Here is a 10,620-nt window from a genome sequence, read left to right on the forward strand (position 1 = left end):
GCCTTCTGATTTCCATATTGCCCCATCACGCTCCACCTTCTGTGACAGGCTGCTCTTTGGGGTTGGGTTCCTGAGTAAGCTGCTCCTTTTCTGCTCATTCACTAGAATCTGCTAAGGAAAAATGTCATCTTGTTCATCATTCCTTAGAATACCTTCATTTACCTGTGTCTTCCGATATTTCTCAGAAAGCCATGGTTGTTAAAAGTTTCCATGGGATTTCTAAAATTTCAAGTGTCATTTTAAATATGCAGTTACTTAAAAAAAAAAAAAACACCACACCACAGAAAATCTGGCAATTGCTATTCAGGAAGGAAATTTAAAAGCTGAGCATTCAGGCTATGCTGGCTTTGAAGAAGTAGACTCATAAAATCAGGAGAAGGTGGGAGGTAAGTAATAGAAAGCAACTGCTTCTCGTGAGCTGAAGAGCATCTGGCAACACACTTGAATATTACCATGCAGCCATGCAGACCTTTTTAAGCCATTAAAATATATTTTCTCATTAATTATTTAAAGGGTCTACCAGATATAATTTTGTTTGGTTTGGATTTTTAGTTATGATCTCTGGGAAGATGATTCAAAAGATTTCTAATAGATGTGAGGCTAAATATAGACTTATTTGAACTTTCATAGTAAATTTCTGTTTATCTGCTCTCATAAACATTGCCATTTAAGAATTAAATAACTGTAGACCATGTACAATAAGACAACTCATAAAATAATTTTCAGAGTATAATCTTTTAGGGGGCAAAATTCATGATTGATTTGAAAAATTACGCTATTCTCTTTGACAACTCTATTTGTTTCTTATGACCACTGTAACAAATTACCAAAAGCGTGGTGGCTTAAAATAACAGTTATTTATTCTGTCACAGTTCTGGAGCCAGAGGTTCCAAATCAGTGTCACTGAACCAGAATCAATGTATTATTAGGATCATAGTCCCTTTAAAGGGTCTAGGGGAAAATCCATCCCTGGCTTCTAGCTTTCGGTGACTGCTAGAATTCTTTTGGCTTGTTTGGCTTGTTGTCACATCAGTCCAACCTCTACCCTTCTTCTCTTTGCCTTTTCCTTTCCCATGTGTCAAATCCTTCTCTGTCTCTCTCTTATAAAGACATATATTGCATTTGGGACCAACCCTGATAATTTAGGATAATATTCCCATCTCAATATCCTTAGTCACACATATAAAGTCTTTACCACATAAATTAAAATTTCTGGTTTCCAGAGATTGGGACCTGATATCTTAGAGAGCCACTACTAAGTCTACTGCAAAAATCATCTATTTTTCCAACTTATGCTTCTTTTCCTGGAGCGATCATCTCAATAAAAAATTCCCATAAGCAATGTGATTGTTTCACAGTTAGTAAGTTTATGTTACTATTCTGAATCACAAAACATGTAAAACATCATACTATAAATTACCTGGCAAACTTTTCAAAGGGTTTAAAAGCAGTATTTCCCAGAGGTGTAGTTTTACAAAATAACCTAACATTATTTATTTCACATCTGAAATCAGTATATTTGCCACACACATTTCCCCAAATATTCATCATTAAAGAGTATTGAGTGATAAATATCCTAATTTTTCTATTCCCATTTTTTCCTAGTTCTCCTGGACATAGGTAAAATAAAGTACAAACTTTAACCTTTATTTAATAACTACATAATTCTATTTGTTATATAAATTTACATTAAATACGTAGATTGTAAATCTGAGAATGTACTAGATACTATCAATCCAAAAATCCATTCATCTCACTTTCATCACTGATAGTTCATCTCTTTTCCGTATTGCTATGCAGAATTTCTTGGGAGCTTGTTCCTGTATGGGGGCTTCAGTCTTTTTCAAAGATAGTATTACATGAGCTGATTTTAATCCCCTCCTAGACTCGTAGTAGAAATGTTTCCATCAAGATGAACAACTCATATGTTTTCCAGGGACAATACTCTCCGGTATGCAGTCTGAAACAGACACAAGTATGTTCTCAAATTTGTTTCAATTGAGCTTTCCTTCCATCATCAAGCTACCGGGACTATCGTTTCTTCATTTCCCGCCTCCATCCTTGGATGCCTTCCTAACACACTCAACACAAGGAAACGCATTATACAAACTCTTCATAAATTCCCAAGGAAAAAAACCAAATTCCTTGGCTGTAAGTCTTCTTTGTCTTTTTCCTCTTCAATCACTTTCTATCCACAATGTATGCAACTCACTCTCTATATGCTTTATTTTACCTGGCCATTTTCTTTTTCTATCTTTCTGAACAGTTGTTTTCCAGACTTCCATTGATAGACTCCGTTTCTAAAGCAGGTTTTTCATCAGCTGTTATTTACTGCCCAGCATCCCCTTCCCCATGTTCAAGGGCATAACACCTCAGTTTTCCTCCTCTAAGCCAGGTGATTAGGTTACTTTAAACCCATCCTCATTACTAAAAGTTGGCCCTGATTGACTTAAACCAGTTCTATCCTGCTGGCTCTAGAGATTGGTGCAGGGGTGGCATAAGAGTTAAGATATGTTTCAATGCAAGCAACATAAAACTTATCTAATAGGACATTTATTGTTGTCTCATCAAAAATCACAAAGACAAAAATATTTAACTAGTATCAGGCTACCAATAACATACGAAGTAAGACAACAGTAGAGCTGTCTTTCAAGAAACCTACGGAAAGAAAATGCAAACCACAGGTCTTCATACATCAAAACTGAAGAAACACATTTAGAACATACAAGAACTCATCAGATGCTCTATACCTGTGCCCTTTTAGAGGAATCTACTGCAGGGTAAGCTTTATACAAACTAAAGCTGACTGGAAAATTCCATCAAAGAAACCAATGGTGAATATTGCACATAATTGAAAAGCTAAAACTTAAAGCACAGTAAAGTTACAAAAGAAAAATTTCAAAACATTACACTTTCTTTTTATTTTTCTCTTTTTTGTATTACACTTTAAATCCTGGGATACATGTGCAGAACGTGCAAGTTTGTTACATAGGTAAACACGTGCCATAGTGGTTTGCTGCCTCCATCAACCTGTCATCTACATTAGGTATTTCTCCTAATAATATCCCTCCCCTAGTCCCCCATCCCCCAACAGGCCCTGGTGTGTGATGTTCCCCTCCCTGTGTCCATGTGTTCTCATTGTTCAACTCCCACTTACTAGTGAGAAAATGCAGTATTTGGTTTTCTGTTCCTGTGTTAGATTGCTGAGAATGACGGCTTCCAGTTTTATCTATGTCTCCACAAAGGACATTAACTCATCCTTTTTTATGACTGTATAGTATTCCATGGTATATGTGTGCCACATTTTCTTTATCCAAAAACTAACAAATGGGGTCTAATTAAACTAAAAAGCTTCTGCACAGAAAATGAAACTTTCATCAGAGTGAACAGGCAACCTACAGAAAGAGAGAAAATTTTTGCAGTCTACCCATCTGACAAAGGGCTAATATCCAGAATCTACAAGGAACTTAAACAAATCTACAAGAAAAAAAAAAACAACCTCATCGAAAAGTGGGCAAAGGATATGAGCAGACACTTCTCAAAAGAAGACATTTATGCGGCCAAGAAACATATGAAAAAAAGCTCATCACCTCTGGTCATTAAAGAAATGCAAATCAAAACCACATTGAGATACTATTCACACCAGTTAGAATGGTGATCATTAAAAAGTTAGGAAACAACAGATGCTAGAGAGGATGTGGGGAAATAGGAACACTTATACTGTTGGCAGGTGGTAGTTTAAATTAGTTCAACTATGTGGAAGACAGTCTGGTGATTCCTCAAGGATCTAGAACCAGAAATACCATTTGACCAGCAACCCCATTACTGGGTATATACCCAAAGGATTATAAATCATTCTACTATAAAGACACATGCACACATATGTTTATTGCAGCACTATTCACAATAGCAAAGACGTGGAACCAACCCAAATGCCCGTCAATGAAAAACATACTTTCTGTTTTTTCATTGAGAAGAATGAAACTTTAAAAAGGTGAAAACAAGGGAGAAAGAATGTAAAAGTATAATAATATTATTAACTTTTGTATAGGTAAGAGGCGTCAAAAGATACCATTTGAAACAAACATTAGAGATAGTAAAAAGGTTAAATACAGAAGAAATAATATTAAGGGCATTATAAAATGTATTAATACAAAATTAGCCACTATAATAAAATATAAAGCTTTTTAAATATGAAAAACATTTTTTTAAAAAAGGAAAAAAGACACACCAAAGAAAAAAACCAAACAGTAAATATTACATAATATGCATATATACAACTTAAGATGATACAGCATAATAGACAAAAGAATAAGGACATGGAAGATCTAAACAACATAATAATATAGATCCTTTGGGGTATATATCAAGCACTATACCCCAAAATTTTAAAAAATCATTTTTCTCAAGTATGACTGAAATAGTCACAAAAAACTGACTCTATATTAAGACTCACACAAAAAAATAGTAAGTTTCATACAGTGAAAATACTCCAACACCGATCTCAGTGCAATACTACCAGAAACTAAAAATCAATGCAAAATATAAAAATGCACCACCTAGAAGGGACATATAATATGTAACAGGGTAAGACAAGAAAGAACCCTATGAGAATGGATTAGAATTGAAAATAGTATACATTCATGATTTCTAAAATATGCATGTGCAATGTATATATGCATGTACATGTATATGTATATAAAAATACATATGTATGTATATGTATATGTGTGTATGGTTGTCTACCCACATATACTTACGCTTGTCTGTGTGAACATGTATGTGATCTATGTGGATGTGGATGTATGTGTATAACATGCACATATTTTCCAATGCAGTCCACTGAAAGGGCGAAGCTACCCCAATAGCAATGATTGCAATGAACATGTTTGGCTGCCAGATCTTAGTCTCTAATACCACTCAACCTAAAAAGGAACCAGGACTCTTCTGAGTAATGACTAATTCCAGGGTTACAGCAGGGCAGGTACAGGATGAACCTGGAACATTAGCTATGCCAGAAAGTAAGAAGCTAACCAAAACATGATGTGAAACATTTCACAAGGAAATAACCAGCTTGAAGGACTGCCACAAGTCAAATCCGGGACAATTTGTACAAGACAAATAAGAACAGCAGTGAATTATAAATCATAGAAAATAATAATAATATATGAGTCTATCATGAGAGAGAGAGAGAGAAGAAATGAGGTCTCTTGCTCACAGTAAAATGCTAGGTACTGACAAGCAAATGATTATATTTTGTTTCTTGATCAGTTAATATGATGAATTGCATTGATATATTTTCAAATGTTAAACTAATATTGTATTCTTGGATAATCCGTTTTTATACATTGCTTGTTTGATGAGCTAATATTTTATTGGAGATTTTTGTGTCAAATTTTTATGTTCATGAAAGACATTTATCTGTAGTTTTTTCTTCTTTTAATATTTTCTGTCTGGCTTTAGTGTCATGGTATCCCTGGCCTCATAAAATGAGTTAGAAAATGTTCCTTCTTCTATTTTCTGAAAGAATTTGTGTACGATTGTCTCCTTTTTGCATGGGGCAAAATAACTTTTAAGAATGTTTGAAGCTGATTTAAGACCCTTCTTCTTTTCCATGTAAGGATTTAGGGGACGGAAGGCAGCAAACCACACTGCCATGTGTGCACCTATGCAACAATCTTGCATGTTCATCACATGTACCCCAAAACCTAAAATGCAATAAAAAAAATAAAAATAAAAATAAATAAAAATTGCTAAAAAAAAAAAAGAAATGCAAATCAAAACCACACTGGGATACCATCTCATGCCAGTCAGAATGGTAATTATTAAAAAATCAAGAAACAACAGATGCCGGAAAGGTTGCAGAGAAAAAGGAAGACTTCTACACTGTTGGTGGGAATGTAAATTAGCTCAGCCATTGGGGAAGACAGTGTGACAGTTCCTCAAATATCTAGAAGCAGAAATATCATTTTATCCAGCAATCCCATTATCAGGTATATGGCCAAAGGAATATATATCATTCTATTATGAATATACATGCATGTGTATGCTCACTGCAGCACTATTCACAATGCAAAAGACCTGGAATCAACCCAAATGCCCATCAACAGTAAACTAGATTTTAAAAACGTTAGCACATATACACTATGAAACGCTATGCAGCCATAAAAAGGAACAAGATCATGTCCTTTGCAGAGACATAGATGGAGCTGGAAGCCGTTATTCTCAGCAAACTAACGCAGGAGCAGAAAACCAAACACCACATGTTCTTACTTAAAAGTGGGAGCTGAATGATGACAACACATGAACATAAGGTGAGGAAGAATACACACTGGGGCCTGTCAGGGGCCAGAGGGAGGGACAGCATCAAGAAGAGCTCACAGGTGCTGGGCTTAATACCTAGGTGATGGGTTGACCTGTGCAGCAAACCACCAGGGCACATGTTTACCTATGTAACAAACCTGCACATCCTGCACATGTACCCAGGAACTTAAAAAAAAACTTGATTAAAAAATAAGTACGTAAAAAATAAAAAATAAATACAATAAAGCAAAATGATAAATTATCTCTAACCAATGCTCCAATTTCATTGTACTATGTTCTGTTTTCATTATTATTTAGGTTAACTGTTTCCAAATTGTATTGCAATTTTTGAACCGTTAGTTACTTAGAAGTTCGTTGATCAATTTTCAGATACTTTAAGCTCTCATCATTCAGCTCCCACTTAGAAGTAAGAATACGCAGTGTTTGGTTTCTGTTACTGTCAGATTAAAATCTATTGTAATTGATTTTAATGTAATATAATTGTGGTCCCTATGATTTCGATCCTCTTAAATATATTGGGACTTATTTGATGGTCTAGCATAGGTCCATATTGGTGATTATTCAATGTGCACTTGAAATAAATGTGCGTTCTGTTGTTTGGGTGAATAGTGTTCTATCAATGTCATAGGTCATGTTGGTTGTTAGTACTGTTCTGATCCACATCCTTACCAATTTTCTGTGTTCTATAACTGAGAGAGGAGAGTGGTGTATCCAACTATAACTTTGAATCTGCCTATTTCTCCTTTCAGTTCTATTGTGTTTTTGTTTTGTTGTTGTTGTTGTTGTTGTTGTTGTTTTTGAGATGGAGTTTCGCTCTTGTTACCCAGGCTGGAGTGCAATGGCACGATCTCGGCTCACCACAACCTCCGCCTCCTGGGTTCAGGCAATTCTCCTGCCTCAGCCTTCTGAGTAGCTGGGATTACAGGCACGCGCCACCATGCCCAGCTAATTTTTTTGTATTTTTAGTAGAGACAGGGTTTCACCATGTTGGCCAGGATGGTCTCGATCTCTTGACCTCGTGATCTACCCGCCTCGGCCTCCCAAAGTGCTGGAATTACAGGCTTGAGCCACCGCGCCCGGCCTTGTCATATATTCTTGATGACTTAATCCTTTTAATAATTAAACATCTCTCAATATCTCTAGCAATATTTCTAGTCTTAAAGTTCACTCTGTCTCATACTAATATGTCCACTCCAGTTTTCTTATGATTAATGTTCCCTCTTTGCATTCTTTAATTTACTGTTTTTGTCTTTATATTTAATGTGCATTTTCTGTATACAGTATAGGGTTTTATACTTCTTCTTATTTTCTGTTGTTAGCCCCTACTATTGCAGTTTTCATCTCCATGTATTGCTTACTGAAGCCTTCACATGAGTCAAAGAATTGAAGAATGTTTTTCAACCCACAAAGATGAGTAACAGGATTATGTGATCTTCAGCTCTTTTAAATTTCTAGACACAGACATAAAGGACCTATTAACATAGGCATATACTCTTTTGTTAACTTGTTTTCAAATACTACTTAGAATAAGGCATGTCTCTTTCTCATACATGCTTCCTGAACAACCCAAAAAATGGACAACACTTTTCTTCATTCTGATATTTGTCTGCTTGGTAACTTAAACTTCAGCAGTCACATTATATAAGATGCATGGTGCTATGGGAGGCAGTTTCAGGAGCTGCTTTGCAAAGCCTAGCAAGTTTCTCAGTTTTTTTATTTAATTTTTCAAATTAAGATTAGCTTCATCTGCAGATAATACTGGTTGTAAAAATACAGAAATATATTTTCTTTCCCTCAAAAGTGTGGAAAAAGAAAGAGGATAACTGATCTGGCAGTTTTGTTCCACAAAGTCTTTGAGAATTTAGGCCCCTTCCAGTTCACCTATCTGTATTTTCTAGACTTCAAGATTTAGGAGGGTTCCAGTGGAACAGAGGAAGAGGGGAGACCAAAAGAAGGCAAAGGACATGTTCTAACTGTTTTTAATGAAGCTTCCTGAAATCTACCAGGTGACAAAGTTTCATCTAGTTCTTAGGGAAGCTGGTAAATATAGTCATTTTTCCTTAGACTGTCACATTCCCTAAACATGAAAGCCGAGGCAAGACAGTCCTCTGACTTCTTTATCTTACTCCGTATTTATTTACCTTACCTAAGCTGAATGGTGGCCTGCATTTATGCTTTATTTATTTATTTATTTATGGCCTGTGCTGTCTTTTTAACTACTTGTCAATGAGTTTCATGTGAAATACTGGATTCCTGGCTTTTCTTGAAAAAGCTCACATATCTAGCAACAACGGGATATGTGTCTACCAAGGAACAGCTGGAATTGAGTACAGCCTCCCTCTCTAAAGGAGACCTTCAATCTGCAGATAGCAGAGGTTACTGTGCCTTCCTGTTCCTACCCCACTGGCCAGCTGCCTGGCCCCACAGGCACTTGTTCATATTGCTCCTCCAGGGCAATGACTGCCAGGTTATCTTATACTTCATAACTGAGGAACGTCACTACCGCAGTGTCTTGAGTCACTAGGCAACTTTCACACTGAAGCTGGTTATAATTTAGTTTAATGTACCATACATTATTTCTCTTTTACTAAAAGATATTTAGACTACTTCCAATTTTTATTACACATAATCTTGTATGTACTTGTATTATGTATATTCTTTATATATTTTATATACACAGTTGGCCCTCCATATCATTGGGTTCTACAATTGCTGATTCAACCAATAGCAGATTAAAAATAGTTGAAAAACATAGTAAAAAAATGAATTTTAAAATACACTATAACAACTATTTACATAGCATTTACAATATATTAGGTGTTATAAATAGGCTAGAGATGATTTAAAATATCCAACAGGACTTGGGTAGGTGATATGCAAATATTACTTTGCCATTTTATGTAAGGGACTTGAGGATCAGTGAATTTTGAAATTCACAGTAGGTCCTGGAACCAATTCCCCCATACCAGGTACAACTGTAGTATTTTGTACATACACACAAACACAATGCATCTATTTCATATGGTGTGTCAGGAATTCCAATTAGATAACCCATGTGAATCAATCAGGAGAGTATCTGAAACATACAAGAATTGCTAAATTAAGAAAAATCTGAAAGATTAGGTTTTAGAGATTATAGGTGCTATGACATCAACAATATATAGAAAAATTATATTTAATCAATTCTAAGTTGAATCTTTTTATATTTTTGAGTAATTCATACCTGTCTTATCATTGATGGTGTCTCACAATTATGGTCAGACAAAGGATTTGGCTTTTCAAGTAGATTGCCTTGTCTGAGTGCTTGAGAACTTGGTCATGACATTACGCTACAGTTAAGTAATGAGCATGGCCCACAACTGAAGAATGACAACTAATGTGTTTACATCCAGAACATCTTGATTATATTATGAATTGGTGTTTATTGAAAAAGTTATTGTGTATGCAGAAATACATAAAAGCAGCAGCAGTGTATACATTTTATACTGGTGAAGTAAATATTCATTGTTGAAGAAATGACTGCAAGTACAAAAAGTTGCTGAAGGGATGTCAGAGATTTGGAAGAAAATATGTGAGACTAAAATGTGCTCCATCATCTACTGTCTTTACGGCTCAGAGAAGTAAGAACACTGAGCACTCTGAGTCAAAAAGTGATTTATAGGATAACACTGAGTCAAAAATGATTCACAGAATGAAGAGGACTTAGGCATACCTCAGCAAATTTATTTATATGTTTCTTTTTGCATACAAGAGTAACGTATGACAAAAATATAATTCTCAGTACATCTAAAAGAGCTCTTTCGCAAGTGAGAAAATTTCTAAGTGGTTAGAAAACATTGTCTGTATAACTGATATCTTTTTCTAAGTGATATGTACAGTAATGGTATATCTAACATATATGGCATTATAGACTGATGAAATCTACAAATGAACAATTTCTTTAGCACTTCAATGTTTTTAGATCATGGCTGAGATTTAAAGTCCAAGGAGGGGGGATTTAAAGTCCAAGGAGGGGGGCATGAATAGCCCTATTTAAATCGCATGCCAATCTATTGTCCTTGAAAAGGGTGAGGTACCTTGACTGGCAGTTCCAATACAATTTAATTCAATAAAGATGGAAGAGATTTTCAAAGAAATATCAGAGTCTTATCATAAAATAGGAACATGAATATTGAGCAAGCAATAAAATTGAATTAAAAAAAAGTACATTATGAATTTTGACAGGTAGACTACTCCCAAGATCCACTGTAAAAAAAAAAACAAAAACAAAACCTGAAGCAATTTAAATTAATCAAC

Source organism: Saimiri boliviensis, chromosome 7 (assembly GCF_048565385.1).
Source record: "Saimiri boliviensis isolate mSaiBol1 chromosome 7, mSaiBol1.pri, whole genome shotgun sequence".
NCBI lineage: Eukaryota > Metazoa > Chordata > Mammalia > Primates > Cebidae > Saimiri > Saimiri boliviensis.